Source organism: Mirounga angustirostris, unplaced genomic scaffold (genome assembly GCF_029215605.1).
Source record: "Mirounga angustirostris isolate CCGP_5_RB_7025 unplaced genomic scaffold, mMirAng1.0.hap1 SCAF_13, whole genome shotgun sequence".
Lineage (NCBI taxonomy): Eukaryota > Metazoa > Chordata > Mammalia > Carnivora > Phocidae > Mirounga > Mirounga angustirostris.
Genome location: NW_026991721.1, coordinates 73,160,706 through 73,181,300, shown reverse-complemented (window position 1 = coordinate 73,181,300; position 20,595 = coordinate 73,160,706). Strand labels below are relative to the sequence as shown.

The 20,595-nt window shown below is 38.7% G+C and overlaps 1 protein-coding gene across 1 annotated transcript in view; it reads left to right on the top strand.

Annotated features, from left to right (window-relative positions):
• SESN3 (sestrin 3) overlaps window positions 1-20,595 on the top strand; it is a 75,826-nt gene that overhangs the window by 24,762 nt on the left and 30,469 nt on the right. The window lies entirely within an intron of this gene.

The window sequence follows — 20,595 nt, the reverse complement described above, 5'->3', positions numbered from 1 at the left end:
GCATCTGTATAGAAGCTAATCTGGAAAATGGGAGGAGATATCAGGAGAATAACAAATTAAAGACAGTCTTTTTGATAATTAGAAGATAACTTTCATGGATTTTAATTGTAACATAATTATAGCTCTTTCAACCAAAACTACACTCTGAAAATTTTGTTGCCCAAACAAATTCAAAACGTTTGGATGTGGGATGATTCTTTTCAGTTGTAATTTGTGTGTGTGTGTGTGTGTGTGTGTGTGTGTCTTAGGACTAATATGAGTCCAGGATGACAATAATTGTTTAAGGCAGGGGGTGCCTGGGTGGCTCAGTCGGTTGGGCGTCTGCCTTTGGCTCGGGCCATGATCCCGGGGTCCCCGGGGTCCTGGGATTGAACCCCCACAGAGCCCTGCACCTGGCTCCCTGCTCTGTGGGGAGTCTGCTTCTCCCTCTGCCTCTCCCCCTGCTTGTGCTCGCTCTTTCTCTCAGGTAAATGAATAAAATCTTTAAAATGTTTAAGGCGGTTATTACCCCAAAACAGCTACTTGATATCATTAAATGTGTAATAGTCTTAATAATATATAGAGATGGTATGTGATCAGTCAACATTTGTGGAGCACCAGATTTGAATTTATTATCAAGTAAGATGGAACTACTCTTAGAATTAAGTTAGTGTAATAAAAGATAAAGCCATATAAAGGTATCATCAGTTGTCATTTAAGTGAGAACCCAGAAGAGGGACAAACTCATTGTTGAATGACTCAATATAGAGAATGTAGGAACTGAATTGGGCTCGAGGTGATGAGTTAGCAACACTGTAATAAATATGAAGAAGGGATGTGGCATTCCATGTGGAGGTTCAAGGACAAAGGAACAGAGGTACAGAAATATGCAAAGGAGGGTTTGGGAGTCAGCAGATCAGGGTAGTTGAAGCAGTGTTCATGTCAGTACCACTTGGAAAACAAACATTGGAAAGCTGGGTAAGGGCCAGAATATCAAAAACGTTACCCTCTTTCTACCGTCTTCCCTCGCTCTCGCCCCATAGCTGGGGCTAGAGTGGTGTATTATAATGGGATAGGGGTGGAAGTGGGACACAAATTAGTCACTGAACAAGACTTTGTGAACAGGTGGTGGGAAGTTGCTATTAAATGCATAACAGGAAGTTTGGGTCTTTAAGTGCAGTTGGGAATAATCAAACACTTTACTCTTGCCAGCAATCTCCTCTCCCTGAAACTCATATCCTTCTGTATACCTGCCTTATAAGCTTATATCTCCTGATTATTAGAGTCAACCTAAATCCAAGCTGCCTCCTTCTCTTGATTTATTTTATATCAGTTGGTACCACCATTCTTCATCCATCCAGGCATCTACTTCAGAGGCAACCTAGACTTCTCTCACTCCTACCCCCTCCTATCCAGTCAGCCCCTCCGTTCTGTTTGTTCTGTCTCCTACCCCTCCGTTCTGTTTGTTCTGTCTACTAAGTAGCTCTCAACAGAATGCTTTTTCTTAATCCATACGGCTTAGTGAACCCAGGTCTTCTCTCTCCTAGAAATTATAGGAGCCCTCTAACAGGTGTTATGTTCTCCAGCCTCCCCCCACACCAGTCCTTTTTCTCATCGATGTCAGAAATATTTTCTTAGGGGCACCTGAGTGGCTCCGTCGGTTAAGCGGCTGCCTTCAGCTCAGCTCATGATCTCAGGGTCTGGGATCGAGCCCCACATCGGTCTCCCTGCTCAGTGGGGAGTCTGCTTCTCCCTCTCACTCTCCCTCTGTGCTCTCTCTCTCTCTCTCTCTCAAATAAATAAAATTTAAAAAAAGAAAATTATCATAAAAAACATCAGGCTCTGGTCTGGCATTCATGATATGACCCTTGCCTGTGTCTCTAGGCTTATTCCTTGAGATTCAGGGATCCAGTAGAAGAGCATATAGTTTTCTAAATGTATCATGCCTTTGCATTTTCTGTTCCTTTTACCTAGGATGTTGTACCCACATACACCCATCTGTTTTCTAGATGGCCTGACACATTTCCATTCCTTCCTAGAGATCTATCCCATTGGGAAGGCTTTTTTGATCCACCCCCTTGCAGGCAGAGTTAGGTATTTCTATTTTGGTCATCTCCATTATAGCTCCTAACGTCTATTGTAATTGTACATTCATATTTATTTACTTGATGTTTCCTTGAGGTCAGCACTTAACGCTTTATCTTCGTACTCCCAGTACTTAGCCCAAGTCCTTCCAAATAACAACCTTTTAAAAAGAAAACATCTGGGGGGTGCCTGGGTGGCTCAGTTGGTTGAGTGTCTGCCTTCGGCTCAGGTCATGATCCCGGGGTCCTAGAATCAAGTCCCACATCGGGCTCCCTGCTCAGCGGGGAGTCTGCTTCTCCCTCAGCCGCTCTCCCGGCTTCTGCTCTCTCTCTCTCAAGTAAATAAATAAAATTTAAAAAAAAGGAAAATTATCATAAAAACATCAAGCTATACAAAAGCAGAAAAAAATAGTACACCAAACCTCCAAGAGCCATCACCAAATTCAGTATTGCAAGATTTTGTCACTTTACTTCATCAATCCAGTGGTGTTATTGTTGCTGAAGTCATTTAAGTTAATTAAGTCTCAAAAGCCATTCTCTTTTACCCCTGCTACATTAGCATCTAAAATATATAAATGCATTCTTATATAACTACAGGGGGAATATCACACCTAACAAAATTGGCAATAATTGCTTGATATCATGTAATATTTCATCTTATTCAGTTTCCTCTCATTGTTCCATGTCTTTTTAGAGGTGACTTTTTCTGACTTACGTCCACTGAAGCTGTGTTTTTGAAGTCTCTCTTCAGAGTAGTCTCTCCTCTTTTGTTGCTCCTGCTGTTTCTTTTCATGCCTGTAACCACTTGGGTCAGTTGTCCTATAGAATGTTTCATAATATGGATATTTTTCTGTTTTCTCATGTTGTCTTTTGTGCCTCTCACCCTCTATTTCCTGTTAATTTGAAGTGTGGACTAGAAGCTTGATTAGATTCGGGTTCAGGTTATTTTTGGTACATAGACATTTTCCTCGTCCTTTTTTATGGCTGTATCAATGGGTTAGGTCCTCAGAAGTGAGGTTGCTGGGTCAAAGGATGAATGTATATGTAATTTTTCCAGACACTGTCAAATTCCTGTCCCTCAGAGTTGCTGGGTTCTTGCATTCCCACAATTTTTGAGAGTGTCTGTTCCCTTATAGTCTTGTCAATAAATAATATGTTGCCTAACTTGGTTATTTGCCAATCTGATATACGAAATATAATGTTTGCGTTTCTCTTTTTATGAATAATTTCTTCTGTTAATGCCTGTTCTTTGTCCTTTTTTAAATTTGGTTTTATTTTTTTTCTCTTGATTTTTGGGAGCTCCTTAAACAATTAGAGAATTAACTATTGTCGGTGTTAAATTTCAAGTATTTGTCATCTGATTTTGCTAATGGTGTTTTTGTAGTGTGTGAAAGGGGGGTGTGTGTGTGTGTGTGTGTGTGTGTCTGTATGTGGTTGAATTACCAATTTTTTTTTATTGTTTCGGATATTGAGTCATAATTACGAATGTTCCATTGGTTTGTGAATCTGTTCATATGCCAACACAACTCTTAATTATAGAAATATATTTTACTATATGGTAGGGGTATTATAGTAACATATTTTACTATATGGTAGGGGTAGCACCCCTCCTAAATTGTGCTTTTTCTACAGGGTGTTCTTGATCGTTTGTATATACTTTATCGATTGAAAGTTTATTTCACAAATAAGAAAATGAACACTTCCATAGAAGTTCTGTGACCTTGTAGTAATGAGAAAAACAAAACATAATTGTTCTAAGAGCTTCTTAATACTTTGTCTTAATATGAAGGTAAAATGTGGCAATCTTTTTGCAAATGACTGAAACCACTTATAAAGATACATAATTGAAAGAGAGAGCCCAGTGCATTGGAAACATGTATTTCAATCAGTGGTTCCTAAAGTGTGGTCTGTGGACCTTCAGGCCTTGGCACAAATCAAAGCAGTGGCATCACACTGTAATGATGACCACCGTTTTCCTCACCACCCTGTATTCACAGTAAAAAGGTCAGTTTCACTCAAGAATATTCTTTTTTTTTTTATTAAAGATTTTATTTATTTAATTGACAGAGACAGCGAGAAAGGGAACAGAAGCAGGGGGAGCAGAAGAGGGAGAAGCCGTCTTCCCGCCGAGCAGGGAGCCCAATGCGGGGCTCGATCCCAGGACCCTGGGATCATGACCCGAGCCGAAGGTAGACGCTTAACCTAATGAGCCACCCAGGCGCCACCCACTCAAGAATATTCTTGATGAGACAGTAGAGATTATGCATTTTATTAAATCTTGACCGATGAATACTTATCTTTTAAGTCTCTGTTTCAAAGTAGAGAATATGCACAAAGCTCTTCTGCACGCCGCAGTATGGTGGCTGTCTCCAGACAGAGCAGACGTGTGACTGAGTTGTGAGCCAAGCTCGTCATTTTACTGATCACCATTTGTACGGGAAAGAGTGACTGATGGTTACTCAGACCGGGGTATCTGGCAGACATTTTCACAAAAACTAACCAGGTGAGCCTGCCATTTTAAGGAAAACAACTGACAGGACTTAATTGCCAATGATAAAATTTGAGCTTTCATGAGAAAAGAATTTTTGAAAACTGGTATCCTCTACCATGAGCTTGACCACTTCTCAGTACTTACAGATGCCTCTGATGTGATGAGTGGTGGTATTTAACAAATTTTATTTTTAATATTATATTATATGTATCACTACTTTAAAAAACCTGCGAAGCTCAAGGAGCCAATACTTTCTAAATGACCAGTGGTTAACATTACAAAATCATATGTAAATCAAATGATCGATTTAATACAAGTACAAGATAAGCCAATGGATTTTAATGCAGCAGAGTAAGTTTATTGATAAGGCTTCAGATTCCACATTGCAACAAACTTATAAAATACAATACTTTCTAAATGACCAGTGGTTAACATTACAAAATCATATGTATCAAATGATCGATTTAATACAAGTACAAGATAAGCCAATGGATTTTAATGCAGCAGAGTAAGAAGTTTATTGATAAGGCTTCAGATTCCACATTGCAACAAACTTATAAAAACTACCATTTGTCCAGTTTAGTGGAGTACCAAAGAATGTGCAAAATTATGTGAAAAGGCTATTAAAATATACTTCCCTTTTCCAATTATATCTTTGTGAGGCCAGATTTTATTCATGTTGTGCAATCACTACAACAGATAGCAGCATTTTGAATTGCAGATGCAAATACAAGACTCCAGTTCTTTTTAATTAAGCCAGATATTTGCACAAATGTAAAATAATGCTCCTCTTCTCGGTGATTTTTTGCTATTGTCTATAGTTTCCAAAGAATTCATTTGTGTTAACATGTAATGGGTTTATTCTTTTTTTATTTTTCTTTTTTTTTTACAGATTTTATTTATTTATTTGAGAGAGAGAGTGAAAGAGAGAGAGAGCATGAGAGCAGGGTCAGGGGCAGAGGGAGAAGCAGGCTCCCCACTGAGCAGGGAGCCCAATGCCGGACTGGATGCTGGGACTCCAGGATCATGGCCCGAGCCAAAGGCAGATGCTTAACCGACTGAGCCACCACCCACGTGTCCCTGTTTTTCCTTTTAAATGAATAAGTACTTCAAAATGTTCTTTGGTTTCATTTCTTAAATGTAATTATGGATAGATAGTACTTACATAAAAAAGCTTTTGGGGTTGATAACTTTTGGTATAAAGAGGTCCTGATATCAAAAAAGTTTGTGAACCATCCATTTAAATGAGCATAACAGGCGCCTGCGTGGCTCCATCCGTTGAGTGTCTGACTCTTGGTTTCGGCTCAGGTCATGATCTCCCGGTTGGGGAGTCCGCTTGAGATTCGCCCTCTCCCTTTTCCCCTCCCCACCCCACTCACACATGTGCTCTCTATCTCTCTCTAAACTAAATAAACAAATGAGCATACATAAAAAAACAAAAAATAAATAATAATACAAATAAATAATAATATAAATATAAATATTATAGTATAAAAATATATATAATAAATAAATAATAAAAAATGAGCATAGCAACTCATGGTTTTAATTCTAATTACAATAGGTTTTAAATTTACCTGTGTACATTAAAGCACAATTTTGTATTTCTCTGTTTATAGACTTAGGGGTTGATACCATTGGACAGAAATGAAGTTAATGGGAATGAACTATCAGATTCTGATTATTTTATTATTCAGATCAGATTTTCTATTCCAGGCAAAAATTAAAATACAACTGTTCCTTTCAAAGCTAAACAAAAACTTCTGTTTTTCTTTTAAATTTCATTACAACTGAAGTTGAATATAATTCGATGTAAAAGCAAACATACTTTAATTTGCTCAGCTGTTGTGTTCCTGGGAGGCTGTGTGAAAGGTACTTTCTCCATTTAAATTAGTACATAAGTTTCTTGTTATTTTTGACTAAGTGTGTAAAGCAGGATTGGTTTTCAAGTGGCTAAAATGCTTACATTTTGTAAATCTCTAGAAATCAATTGTATTTAATGCTTTCCTCCTGATTCCTCTAAGCTAAGCAAGTGATTTGTATTTTGTTAATCATTGTGTTTTGAAAGATCTGGAAACTGTCCTGGCATCCTTTGTTCCATTAGAATAACCTAAAGGCCTTTTGATTTTGTTACAACCTAGGCTGTAGATGCTGAGTTTAGAAGTTTGATTTAAAACTATGTTTCCCTGGGGTGCCTGGGTGTCCCAGTTGGTTAAGTGTCTGACTCTTGGTTTCGGCTCAGGTCTTGATCTCAGGGCTCCGTGCTCAGACTCTCTCTCCTTTTTCCCTCTCCCTCTCTCAGACTTCAGACTCTCCCTCTGCCCCTTCCCCTTGCGTGTTCTCTCTCTCTCTCAAATAAGTAAATCTGTAAAAAACAAAACTAGGTTTCCCTCATATACCAAGGGAACTACATTCATAGCATATTTTTTTGTTTCTTCAAGACTAGTCCTATCGACCATGTACTATTATCAGAATATTATGTAACTGTAATGGTCTCTAATGGGAGTCTTAACTTTCTAAAACTCCCATTTTTTATTTCTTTTGATCTAATTAGGACCTAATTTTAATAGTAAAACGTTCTAAAATCAAGAAGAGTTTTTATTATTACACAATACAAAACTTTAAACATTGTAGAGAAGTAAAGCCCTTCTCTTAATACTTCTGCGGGACTTGGAGAGAGATCCTGTCATTGGTAGGAGAAAAGTATATTGTCTGTGGTAGTTATTATGGACTCGCATTATCTCAGATACAAAAAGTAATAGTTCTCTCCTCATTGTCTTGGGCTTGAGCCCAAAATTTTAATAGCATGTTCAGCAAGTGTATTTCTTAGTTCTGCATCTCTAAAAAAAAAGTGCTCAACACTGAAAAGCTTATATAGGAGCGTTTATTGTTCAAGATTAGTGTCACAGCATGTAATAATATTATTACTGACTTCTAGAAAATATTACAAATTATGGGAAATGTAAGGTACTATTTGTTTTATCAATATAAGAATATAAACAGGAAAAAGTGTCACAAAGGAAACCCAGGGGGCACAAGGAAGGTAATGGATTGATGTCCAGGACTATGTTTATTAGTTTAACTTACTGTTGTTTCTCAATAAGAATACAGAGAATGGCCTCAAGTCCACAGGATGCTCTTGCCCTGTTGAAGGAAAAGAAAAATCTGTACCAGACTCCTGTCTCCTTAGTTCAGTTCAACAAATATACAAGTACCCTATAATTTAATGTTGCTGTGCTGTAATACATAGATACTGTATCAGAAATTGGTCCTGCTCTTTAAGGAGCTTATTTATTATTTGAAAGGAGTGATAAGATAATGATATATGTTAATAGCTATAAGAGAGAGAAACACAATTGTGAATCTTAAGAAGAATAAGTTTAAATTCATAGCAGGTCTTGGGAATAGGTAGGAGTGGAGGGGAGACCAAAGGAGATGATATTTGAGCTGGGTCTTAAAGGAGGAATGGGTAGAATTTCAATAGACATAAAAAAGGGAAAGCAGAGTCTCAGGAAGCACTGGTTCAAATATATCTAAATTCTGCAGAATATGGAAAAGACCTGTCATATTAGAACTACCAATTTTTAGGGACACCTGGGTGGCTCAGTTGGCTAAGCGTCTGCCTTCGGCTCAGGTCATGATCTCAGGGTCCTGGGATGGAGCCCTATGTCGGGATCCCTGCTCAGCAGGCGGGGGGGCGGTCTGCTTCTCCCTCTCCCTCTGCCTCTCCCCACCCCCCAGCTCTCTTGCTCTCCCTCTGTCAAATAAATAAATAAAATCTTTAAAAAAAAAAAACTACCGATTTTTAATTATAGGCGAAACTAACTTGATTTATGCTACTTTGTGACATTGCATGGAAAGTGGAAAAGGATGTGTGTTCTTTGCTGCTTGCCTCTGGATGGCCTTGGACATGAACATGATTTTATTTTATTATTTTTTTAAAAGATTTTATTTATTTATTTGACAGAGAGAGACACAGCAAGGAGGGAACACAAGCAGGGGGAGTGGGGGAGGAAGAAGCAGGCTTCCCGCTGAGCAGGGAGCCTGGTGTGGGGCTCGATCCCAGGAACCTTGGGACCATGACCTGAGCCGAAGGCAGACGCTTAACAACTGAGCCACCCAGGCACCCCGTTAGCATGATTTTAGATTTACTTCCAGTTTAAAGGATTAGTTAGTAGTATGATGCTACTCATGTAGTTTAAAGACTATTCCAGCTCCATATTTTATTTTATTTTATTTTATTTTATTTTATTTTATTTTATTTTATTTTGAGAGAGAGAGAGAGAGAATCCTAAGTAGGCTCCACACCCAGCACAGAGCCTGACATGGGGCTCAATCTCACAACCCTGAGATCATGACCTGAGCAGAAATTAAGAATCGGATGCTTAACCAGCTGAGCCACCCAGGCATCCCTCCCATATTTGTTTTCAATATTTCTACCTTTATAAGTCGGTGTCAGTCTGTGGTTGTACGGGGTGCTGGTGGTCCTTTTGTTTTTACAAGTTTGCTATTTCATAGTCTGTATAGAAATAGAAAAATTTGCCTGCACTTTGCATGGAGTTCACCATGTGTTCTAATGAATAAAATTTAAGAGATTTTTGTTACTAGCCAAGGGAAAGCTCATTTAGAAATTCAGCTACACTGCAGTGCAAATTTAACTCATTAGCTACCCTTTGCTATCTAGATATACGTGTTTAATTATTTTACTGATGGGATGAGGCCCATTCATCTTTGTGTACTTGACTGCATCTACTACAGCAATATTATTACTGATTTCTGCTAGATAATAGTCCTACTCAGTAGGTGAGTTAGTCTATCTTTAGGCCCACTGTTGGTAAAACAAATTTACCAAATGGTCCCTACCAAATGGCACACCAAGGTTTTTTGTTTTTTTTAGTGAGAGTTCCTTAATCATGATGTCTCATTTCTTGGAACTAATTTTTTGAAAAATGAAATAGAAAAAAAATACTGTTATTCAAATGGTCATTACATAAAACTTTCAAAAATGGACCAGATGTTTGCCTCACACTGTAGAATGTATTAAGTTTAAATACTCAAAGATGAACAAGGCACTATCCAGGCCCACCTGGAGCTGACAGCTTAGCAGGGGAATGAGAAGGTAAAGAAATCACTAAAATACACTGGATAGGGGGTGCCTGGGTGGCTCAGTCACTGGTTAAGCATCTGCCTTTGGCTCAGGTCATGGTCTCAGGGTCTATCTCCATGTTGGGCTCCCTGCTCAGCAGGGAGTCTGCTTCTCCCTCTCCCTCTGCTCCTCCCCACCCCCAAATAAATAAATAAAATCTTTACAAAAAAATACACCGGATAAGTGCATTGCTTTTGGTGGAAGTGTTTTGAGATTTCAAGTTAAAATTTTAGCCAGTATGTGTTGGTAAAGAATCACTGAAATTTACAGTTAACAAGGTCTTTGCCTTGTTCTTCAAGTGACTCTACCCAGGGTTGGAGCTATTAGTGACAGAGGGACTTGATAGGCTTCGTTTTTCTAAGTCTGTGAAAAGGAGTCCACTCCTGGTCTCGGGCCCTGAAAATGAGGCAGGATCTCCCACCTCTGAAGGGGAATTTTGAGTGCTCTTTGGACTATCAGTGCATTTCTGCCACTCGCTGTGATGCCTGGTTGGGGTCCTGATACCCAGCGGTTCTTTGCACACCCTAGCTCCAAGTAATAGGAGAGACTTGGATGGGATTCGAAAGATTCCCAATCTTGGTGCTATTGCATTTTCTGCTACCAGATCTTTTCTCACAAAATGACCTTAGATCTCAGTTATTATAATATCATGCAGGTCAATACATATTTTAATCTAGTGTAGGAGAAGTCACAACTTCGTTAAATTGTCTTTTAGGCCATTTGGGTGGTGGGAACATAATGTATATTCCAGATCATTACAGAAATTTAAATTTGAGTTTACTGTAAAATTGACCAGTCTGTTACCATTAATCTTCAAGCTTGTTCTTTCCTCATTTAGGTAGTGATAGTTTTTAATCTCTGTGTTCCTTTCCATTTGCCCTTTTTCCTCTGAAATATGTAATGTCATCGATTTCTCTAAACCCAGTCAGTATCCCTGAAAGTGTCTGCCAAGGAACAAAAAAATGTCATCAGCATTATCTCATAGCATAGAGCCCCCTACCCATCTCTGCCCTTCCTGCAGTGGTTTGTGCCAAAGTGAAACACCTGTAAAGAATAGAAGGCGACTCAGCAACTGAAATGTACTATTTGTGTTGATCACTGCAGTGGACTTTCTTATTATAGTCACACTTAAAAATTTTGTTTGGGGCACTTGTTTCGTGTGGAAGATGTTTTGTCGCTGTTGTGTTACAAAAACAAATGTTGAAGGTATTAAATTGCCTTCTCGGGATTTATTTATTTATTTCTTATTTTGTTTTAAGTAGGCTCCACACCCAACGTGGGGCTTGAACTCATAACCCTGAGATTAAGAGTCACATGGTCTACCAACTGAGCCAGCTGGGCGCCCCCTCAGGCTATCTTTAAAAGCTATGGGATCAGGGGCGCCTGGGTGGCTCAGTCGTGAAGCATCTGCCTTCAGCTCAGGTCATGATCCCAGGGTCCTGGGATCGAGCCCTGCATCGGGCTCCCTGCTCCGCGGGAAGCCTGCTTCTCCCTCCCCCATTCCCCCTGCTTGTGTTCCCTCTCTCACTGTGTCTCTCTCTGTCAAATAAATAAAATCTTTAAAAATAAATAAATAATAATAATAATAAAATAAAAGCTATGGGATCAGTGTGCGCGTGGAGTCAAATTTATGTTTTGCCGTAATTTTTATATGTCAAAGATTTTAAAAACCTCTAAGTGTCTCTGGGTAAAGTTAATGATACATATTACTCGATATTTCTCTCCCAAAGAGATAAATTCACAAGTAGTTTTTACATTTTAATAAATAGAATGTGCGTGTGTTTTGCTTTCCCATGATAAATGGATGAGATACATGAAAATGAAATTTAATAATTTAAAAGTATTTAGGAGCAGGAGGTGCAGCACTTTAATTCTCCAGGGTAGTCAGCTTTAGAGGGCCAAGTAATTTGTTGATTACCCCTAAAAACTCATAATTTTAAGAACTCCTGACTTCCAAGTATCTGAATTTTCTATTGGGATTAATTTATATAAAGTTATCTGGTAAATTGCTTAGCTGTTACAGGTCAAAAGAAGAAGCACCAGTTTTCTAAATATAATCTTCATCCTTTCAGTGTTTTGTTTTCTAGCAGATAATGACTTAATAGGCATAATCTCCATTGATGAATTTCAAGCATAACTTCTTTCAGCAATAATAACATATCTGAAAAAAGAAACTTTCCTCATGGTAGCATTCTTGACCTTACAACCCTTGGTAAAACTTAAAACACATAACTGAGTGTCTCGGGTTCCTATTTTATAGCCAGTTTTCTTGATTGAAATTACGGAATTGGGCGCCTGGGTGGCTCAGTTGGTTAAGCGACTGCCTTCAGCTCAGGTCATGATCCCGGAGTCCCAGGATCGAGTCCCACATCGGGCTCCCTGCTCGGTGGGGAGTCTGCTTCTCCCTCTAACCCTACCCCCTCTTGTGCTCTCTCTCTCACTCTCTCTCTCTAATAAATAAATTAAAAAAAAAAAGAAATTACGGAATTTTGTGGAAAAAATTTAAACAAATCCTGTGACTGCTATCTAAGACCTTTGAAAACAAAGCCCAGTTAAATTTACTATTGTTTAAAGTTTCTTCAAATTTTCTATGTCCTTTTATTTTTTAACACTAAAGTCAACATTTTAGAGACTTTGTTCTATTTACATAGTGATTTGAACATTGTCATCAAATTAAGTCTGAAGAATGGTGTCTTCCAACTTTACTGCCATTATAGTTGCTGGTTTCCCAGTTTTAATAGGCAAATCAATTTTTATTTTATTTCTATAGTTACTTTTTTAAAAAAGATTTATTTATTTATTTGAGAGAGAGAAAGCGTGAGTGGTGGAGGGAGGGGCAGAGGGAAGGGAGAAAGAGAATCTCAAGCTGACTCCGTGCTGAGTGTGGAGCCCAATGTGGGGCTCGATCCCAGGACCCTGAGATCATGGCTTGAGCCAAAATCAAGAGTTGGCTGCTTAACCCACTGAGCCACCGAGGTGCCCCTAAAGTTACATGTTTATTACGCTTTTGTTCATTCCTGAAATTTTAACCATTTTATATCTTTGCATCATCCCAATTGCTAAAATCAGGATTAAGCGGTGCTGCGGAGCAATACTGTACCATAGATGCTTTGGCGATGATTAGAAAAATCCTCGATTTCCATTGTGCGGCATGACACTCACTAGCCACTTGTGACTGTTGTACACCCTCAAATGTGACAAATGCAATTTGGGCAGTACATTTTTAACTTTATTTAAGGTTAACTTAAATTGAAATAACCACATGTGACTATTGTAATGGACAATGCAGCTAAAAAAAACTCAAGGGCTAGCTTTGGGAATTTAGATTTTCTTCCATTTTTTAAAAATTTTTCATTTTTCTAAGTAATCTCTGCACCCAGCTTGGGGCTCTATCTCACAACCCTGGGATCAAGAATCACATGCTCCACCAACTGAGCCAGCTGGGCGCCCTGGGATTTTAGATTTTCATAGAAACAAAATAAGACCATTGTATAAGAATCGCTAGTATGATCAAAGCCATTTGATTCTGCAGAATAAGATATCAGTTTATACTTAAAAAGAGGAAAATATGGCAGTATTACTCCTCAAAATTAATTAGAAAAATAAAACTAAGACCTCATTTTGTATTATTCTTTGCATTTTTTATGTGTTATCTTCCCCCACAAGAGGGAAAGCTAAGACATTGAATTGACATTAATTTCAGTTGTGAGAGGAAACTATTTCTCAACTCTTATGGCTGAGGAGGGTCTGTGGAGAGGATGGGAAAAGGCAGTTACAGGATTTGGCAGTTGTTTGAATGAAGGCTCCTAGGATGAAGAGACAAAGATAACTCTCCATTGGAGCCAAGGCTACTGGTGCGTGCGGTGATTTTACGACTCAGACAGGAAAGTGAGAAGGGACAGTGAGTTTGATGTTGAAGATTTTTTTCTTAAGATTTCATTTATTTATTTGAGAGAGAGAGAGAGAGAACAAGCGGGGGGAGGGGCAGAGGGAGAGGGAGAAGCAGGACCCCCCCCCAGGCCGCTGAGCAGGGAGCCCCATGTGGGTCTCGATCCCAGGACCCTGAGATCATGACCGGAGCCAAAATCAGATGCCCCAGAAGATTGGTTTTAAACATGTTGATTTTAAGGTGCAAGTATTACAAACAGATGATGTCGCAAGCAGCTCAGAATGGTCCACAGCCAGCCTGCAGGGCCAAGAAGAGCTAGCTCTGAGCTAGTAACAAGATTCAGGAATCAGTTGCCTGGCTTGCTCATTTTCAGTTCACATGAGCTTCCCCCACCCCCACCCCCACCCCCCACCCCGCAACAGGGACTATCACACAACTCAGTAAATTTGGTTTTATGGAAAGAAGATGTAAGCCCTGGAAGAGAATGCTCACTTGAGCGAATGAATATTAATGAAAGAAATGCAGGGGATGTTCAGGAAAAGTGTGCAAGTGGTCAAAGACTCAGTAGGGTGGGTGGTCCAGTGTTATAGAGGCAACCAAGGGTGGAGTTGCACTGCAGACAGAACTGAATAGTTCGAGGAGGCAGGAAGGCTGGTGATTATGTAAGGAGCATCTCAGCTGGGATCTGAAGAGTATGCTTACATAAAAAGCACAAAGTAGTGATTGCCAAAGGCTGGGGGGTGAGGGAAATGTGGAGTTGTTGTTCAATGGGTATAAGGTTTCAGTTATGCAAGATAAAAAAGTCCTAGACATCTGTTGTACAACACTGTACTTATAGTGAGCAATTCTGTACTCTACTCTTGATTTGTTAAGACAGTAGGTCTCATGTTATGTGCTTTTTACCATAATTTTTTAAAAGGGAGAAAAAGGTTTTCTTTTCCTGGAGACTGTCATAAGAGCAAAAATTGAGACAGGGATTCTTAGAACTGGCTGATTTTGTGTGTGTTTGTTTTTCCTGAATTGCCCTTCTCTGGATTTACTCTTAATTTGGTTGAGAGCATTTCTGCAATTACATGAAAATACTTGGTTATGGGATTGAGTAGGTGTGATCATCAAACTGATAATTCTGCAGAGAAATCATTTATCATTTCAAAAAGGCATTAAAATGCCAAAGATGTGATTTAAAAAAAAAAAATTAAATGAAGAGTCTAGAGCAGTGCTATTTGCTAGAACCTTCTGCATTGACGCAGGGTAATGTCTGCGCTGTCCTTCACAGTAGCAATGGGCGCATGTGGTGGTTGAGCACATGAAATGGGACTAGCATGGTTGAGGAACTGTACTTTTAGCTTTATTTAATTTTAATTAATTTAAATGTCGTCACATGTGACTGATGGCTACCGTACAAGGCAACAGAGGTCTAGAGACTTCAGAAAAGTTAATCAGGGTGTGAATGAGGTAGCAACTCAGTCCTGGGCATTTTGAATTTGAAATAAAAGCTGAGGAAATGTGTTACAGGGTATGACAGGAGACCGGAACTTCAGCTTAGGGTGTGAAAATGAATCTTTGGGATATGGTGCCATCCTCTTTCTTTTGGGTTTGACCTTATCAACTTTAAAAAAGTACAGAGACAGAAAGTAGGTGGGGGGGGGGGATTAGAAAAAGGAGCTCACAGTAGAATTTATGAGCTGCCTTGATCATTTTTGAAATTTTGTTTTTCACCTTCTTATAAATATACAAAGCAGCTAACTGAGACAATAGTAAAATCCTGACCAGAAAAGGTGCTCCTTACACAGAAGCAGGAACTAGGCTGATCATTTCAGTAGTGGTGCCATTTTAAAAACATAACTGAAGGGGCGCCTGGGTGGCTCAGATAGTTAAGTGTCTGCCTTCGGCTCAGGTCATGATCACAGGGTCCTGGGATCAAGTCCCTCATCGGGCTCCTTGCTAGGCGGGGAGCCTGCTTCTCCCTCTGCCTCTGCCTCTCTCTCTCTCTCTCTCTGACTTTCATGAATAAATAAATAAAACATTAAAAAAATAAAAAATAAAAATAAATAAAAACATAATTGAAGAAGGATACATGATGGCAAAACTTAAAAATGATTATTAGTTTTCAGGAGTGCCAGGGTGGCTCCATTGGTTAAGCGTGTGACTCTTGGTTTCAGCTCAGGTCATGATCTCAGGGTTGTGAGATCGAGCCCCACCTCAGGCTCCACGCTCAGTGCAGGGTTTGCTTGTCCCTCTCTCTCTGCCCCTCCACACACTCGTGCTCTCTCTCTAAAATAAATAAAAATCTTTTTAAAAAATGATGTTAGTTTTCCCTTCCCTTCAGTGTTTAAGCAGCTCTCTTAGGTCAGGCCACATCATTTCTCCCTGGGACTATTGCAGTTACTGCCCAACTGGGGTGTTTCTGTTGGTTTCTGTTAGTTCCAGGCCCAGGGGCTACATCACCCCCAGAATTGTATTATTAAAAAAAACTGTATTATTTAAAATATTGTAGTATTGTTATTAATTGTATTACACATCTCTATGTAAGAAATTTTACCTCAGATACGTATATCAGGAAAAGTTTCAATCACATTTTTGGATGCTGTTTTTCACATTTGAAGTGAATGAGTTAAGTGGGCATTTTCTCAGCTGATGAAAATAAAATTGGTGTAACATTTTTGTTAGCACCTTTGCAGTTTGCAACAAGAACTTTAAAGATATGTATGACCTAAAACCCAGGAAATCCACATCTGGGGTTCTTCCTAAAGAACCTATCCTGAATACCACGGTCTGCCCTCAAATCACTTTTTACAAAGATACTCATCATAGCATTATTTTATAATAATGAAAACTGGACATAACTTTAATGTTCAACAAAAGGGGAATGACTGAGCAAGTGGTAACTGTTACAATGTCTTCCCACATCACCTTGTGTATGTATCTGCCCTGGGATATGTCATATACAGGGTGGTTGGTTGTATGCATTTCTGCCAGGCTAATCCTTATTTGTGTCTGGCACGTTGTAGATACTCAATGAATGTTTGCTGACTAAATGAGCAAATGAATGTTGACACAAATGAAATTGAGTTTCTGTTGCTTCTTATCAATTGGTTAAAACGAAGAGATGTTACATTCTTTGCAGTGCAACGACCTGCAGTTCCATTTGTAATGAAGACGTATTTCAGATTTAAACATCCGTTCCAGAAAAATATTTTCGTAAGCAGACTAACAAGTTCAAGCATGTAAAGGTAAATTCAGTTGATAAATGTATCAAAGAGTGATTTTTGTAAACAAATCATATTTGTAATAAATCATTCTTTGTCTCCCGAAGTCCCTTCATATGCTTTTAGTTTCTCTCTCCCTATCTTTTCTCTGAATTTTATATAAACAAAAACCTCCACTTACCTTCCCATTGGCATTTTTTCTCCTCAAACCTGTGGTAGGTCCTCACAATCAGTTTCTCTTAACTGCTTTATTCATTTGAAATGATTCATCATCAAGGAAATTGCTTTTCACATATGACTGCATTAGGCTATATGATATAGAGAGTATTTGAAATGTTGTTTCCTATAACTCACAGAGACTAGTAGAGGGAAGAAATCTGTTATTTTCTTTTAAATTATTTTTCTGGGTAAAACAAGATGGTGGTTGATGTAGACAGGAAATGCCAATATTAGAAATTCTAAATTACTCCTTTTTACATGGAATCTTCTAGTATATTTGACCAGCAGGTTAAGATATATTTGTCATCACTTTATAAATACAACCTAAATGCCTGGTCCTTTCTGAAACCTGAGCAGGTTTAGATTATCATTATTCACTGTATTTATTCCGATAGAATTCTGAAAATTGATGGAGATTGTGTGCCATGCTCACGAGGGCGGGGACCCCCCCGTTTTGCTTGCTCTGTATCTTCTATCACAGTATCTGATCAGGTTCTCAAAAAAATCATTGAATGCCTGGCTGCCTACTTTTGTCCGTTTGTTTTGTAACTGCTGCTCACTGAAGTAAGGGATTGGAATAACTGTTTTGTGTTTGGTAGGCTCTTTGATTTTAAGGAACAAAAAAGACTCCAGTTACCTTACGGAGAGAGAAAGAGGGAAGGATGGAAGGGAGGAAAAAACACAGGAGAGCCCATGATTAGACTGGACTTCTTCTAGGGACTCCATAGAAACGCTAGTGCTTTTCCCCTTAGAAGCAGATAGACACTGGGGAGGGTATGTGCTATGGTGAGCACTGTGAATTGTGCAAGACTGTTGAATCACAGATCTGTACCTCTGAAACAAATAATACATTATATGTTAAGAAAAAAGAAGAAGAAGAAGAAGATAGCAGGAAGGGAAGAATGAAGGGGGGGAAATCAGAGGGGGAGACGAACCATGAGAGACTATGGACTCTGAAAAACAAACTGAGGGTTCTAGAGGGGAGGGGGGTGGGAGGATGGGTTAGTCTGGTGATGGGTATTAAAGAGGGCACGTTCTGCATGGAGCACTGGGTGTTATACGCAAACAATGAATCATGGAACACTACATCAAAAACTAATGATGTAATGTATGGTGGTTAACATAACATAATAATAAAAATATATATATATTTAAAAAAAGAAGCAGATGTCTGTTGTTGCCTATTCTAATGCTTCTTTATTGTGTTCTCTGCCTCTGCTTCTGAGTGCTATGTTGTTGCTCTTTGTCAGAGTGCATTACTTGCATATACTTCTAGTAACTCTAGAATCTTAACTGGTCCAACAAATTACCCTCAGTTGTGTTTGGGCATAACTTTTGCATCAAGGCACCCGTAGGCTGCAGATCAATTTCTATGTTGATTGGTCTAGTCGGCTATGCCTGGGAGACAAAGCCACATGAAATAGATATTGCCAACATTCGATAAGGAACCATTTAGAGTCACTTCCTCGGTTTAGAAGTTTCCTGAGGAGGGCTTGGTGGCACCTAAACCTTAGTACACTCTTTTCCAGTAGACCTCTGTTCTCATGTTATGTTCTTCAGTTTCCCACGCAGTCTTTATAATCTCTGTAAACCACGGCCTAGTCCCTATTGTGTTTTTATTGAAGTATAATTGACATACATTACATTAGTTTCAGGTGCACCACATAATGATTCGACATTTGTATACATTGCAAAATGATCACCACCATAAGCCTAGTTACCGTCTGTCACCCTACACAGTTACACATTTTTTGGTCTTATGATGAGAACTTTTAAGATTTACTTTCTTAGCAACTTTCAAATTTGCTATACAATATTATTGACCATGCTGTACATCACATCCCTGTGACTTAACTTATTTTATAACTGGAAGTTAGTACCTTTTTATCCCCTTCACCAATTTGCCCACCTCTCCACCCTTCTCCGCTCTGGCAACCACCAATCTATTTTCTCTCTCGAGGAGTTTGGTTTGGTTTTGTGCGTTCATTTGTTTTATCACTTGGATTCCACATGTAAGTGAAATCATACAGTATTTACGTCACTTAGCATAATACCCTTAAGGTCTGTCTGTGTTGTCACAAATGGAAAGATTTCTTTCTCTTTTATGGCTGAGGAGTAATCAATCCATTGTATATATACAGTATACCACGTCTTCTTTATCCACTCATCCATTCGTGAATAGGTTATTTCCATATCTTGATTATTACAAATAATGCTGCAATAAACATAGAGGTGTATATATTTTTTCTAATTAGTATTTTCATTTTCTTGAGATAAATATCCAGAAGGAGAATGGTTGGATCATATGGTAGTTCTATTTTTAATTTTTTGAGGACCCTCCATCCTGTCTTCCACCAGTTTGCATTCTCTCTGACGCACGAGGGTTCCTTGTTCTCCACATCCTCATCAACACTTGTTGTTTCTCGTGTTTTTGAGCTTAGCCATTCTGACAGGTGTGAGGTGATATCTCATTGTGGTTTTGATTTACATTTCCCTGATGATGAGTGGTGATGAGCATCTTGTCATGTGTCTGTTGGGCATCTGAATGTCTTCTCTGGAAAAATGTCTATTCAGATCTTCTGCCCATTTTTTAAATTGAATTTTTTTTTGCTTTTGAATTTTATGAGTTCTTTATGTATTTTGGATATTAACCCCTTATCAGGTATATGATTTGCAAATATCTTCTCCCATTCAGTAGGTTGCCTTATTATTTTGTTGATGGTTTCCTTCACTGTGCAGAAGCTTTTTAGTTTGACGTAGCCCCACTTGTTTATTTTTGCTTTTGTTGCCTTTGCCTTTGGAGTCAGATCCAAAAAAATATCGCTGAGAGTGATGTCAAGGAGCTTACCGCTTATGTTTTCTTTTAGGAGTTATATGGTTTCTGGTCTTACATCCAAGTCTTTAATGCATTTTGAGTCAATTTTTGTGTGTGGTGTAAGCATAGTCCCTGTTTTTATGTTACGGTTTTAGAGGGCTTCTTTTTGAGAACTTTAGGATATTACTTTTAATATAGAACATTAAGTGGCCATTTCTCCTCTCTCTCCTCCTGGCCAAGGAGGACTTCAGAGCCTTAAGAGCCTCCCTCTGATTATTCCCGCTTTTCGACATGCCTGCAGAGAAGGAAGTTTTTACCTGATTGGAATGTTTGAGGCTTTATAGATATCACACTTAAATGGGGTTACCAAGATATTTTTTAATTAAAAAATTTAATAAAAAATTTAAAAACTTCAAAAAAATCTAACACTCAAACATACCATTGGCAATCTCCCAGTTCATATTAAATAGAGTAGCAAGTGGAACAATATGCATTGCTGTATTCTCCATTTCTTACATTAAGTTAACCTCTACTTCTCCAAGTTTTACATTTTTCTTACTTAAAGCTTCAAAACTTTATATTAGGTATGTTTATTCCTATTTTATTCCAGAAAAAACCCACAGGTCAGGTCATTGCTTTGGGGAGTTGCATGGAATCCTCTAAACTCAGCCTTTCCTGGAGCTTTCCGGTTGAGGTCTAACAGTGCACTAGTATACTATTAGATATGATTTTATTATAGAGATCGACAGTTTCAGTCATGTCA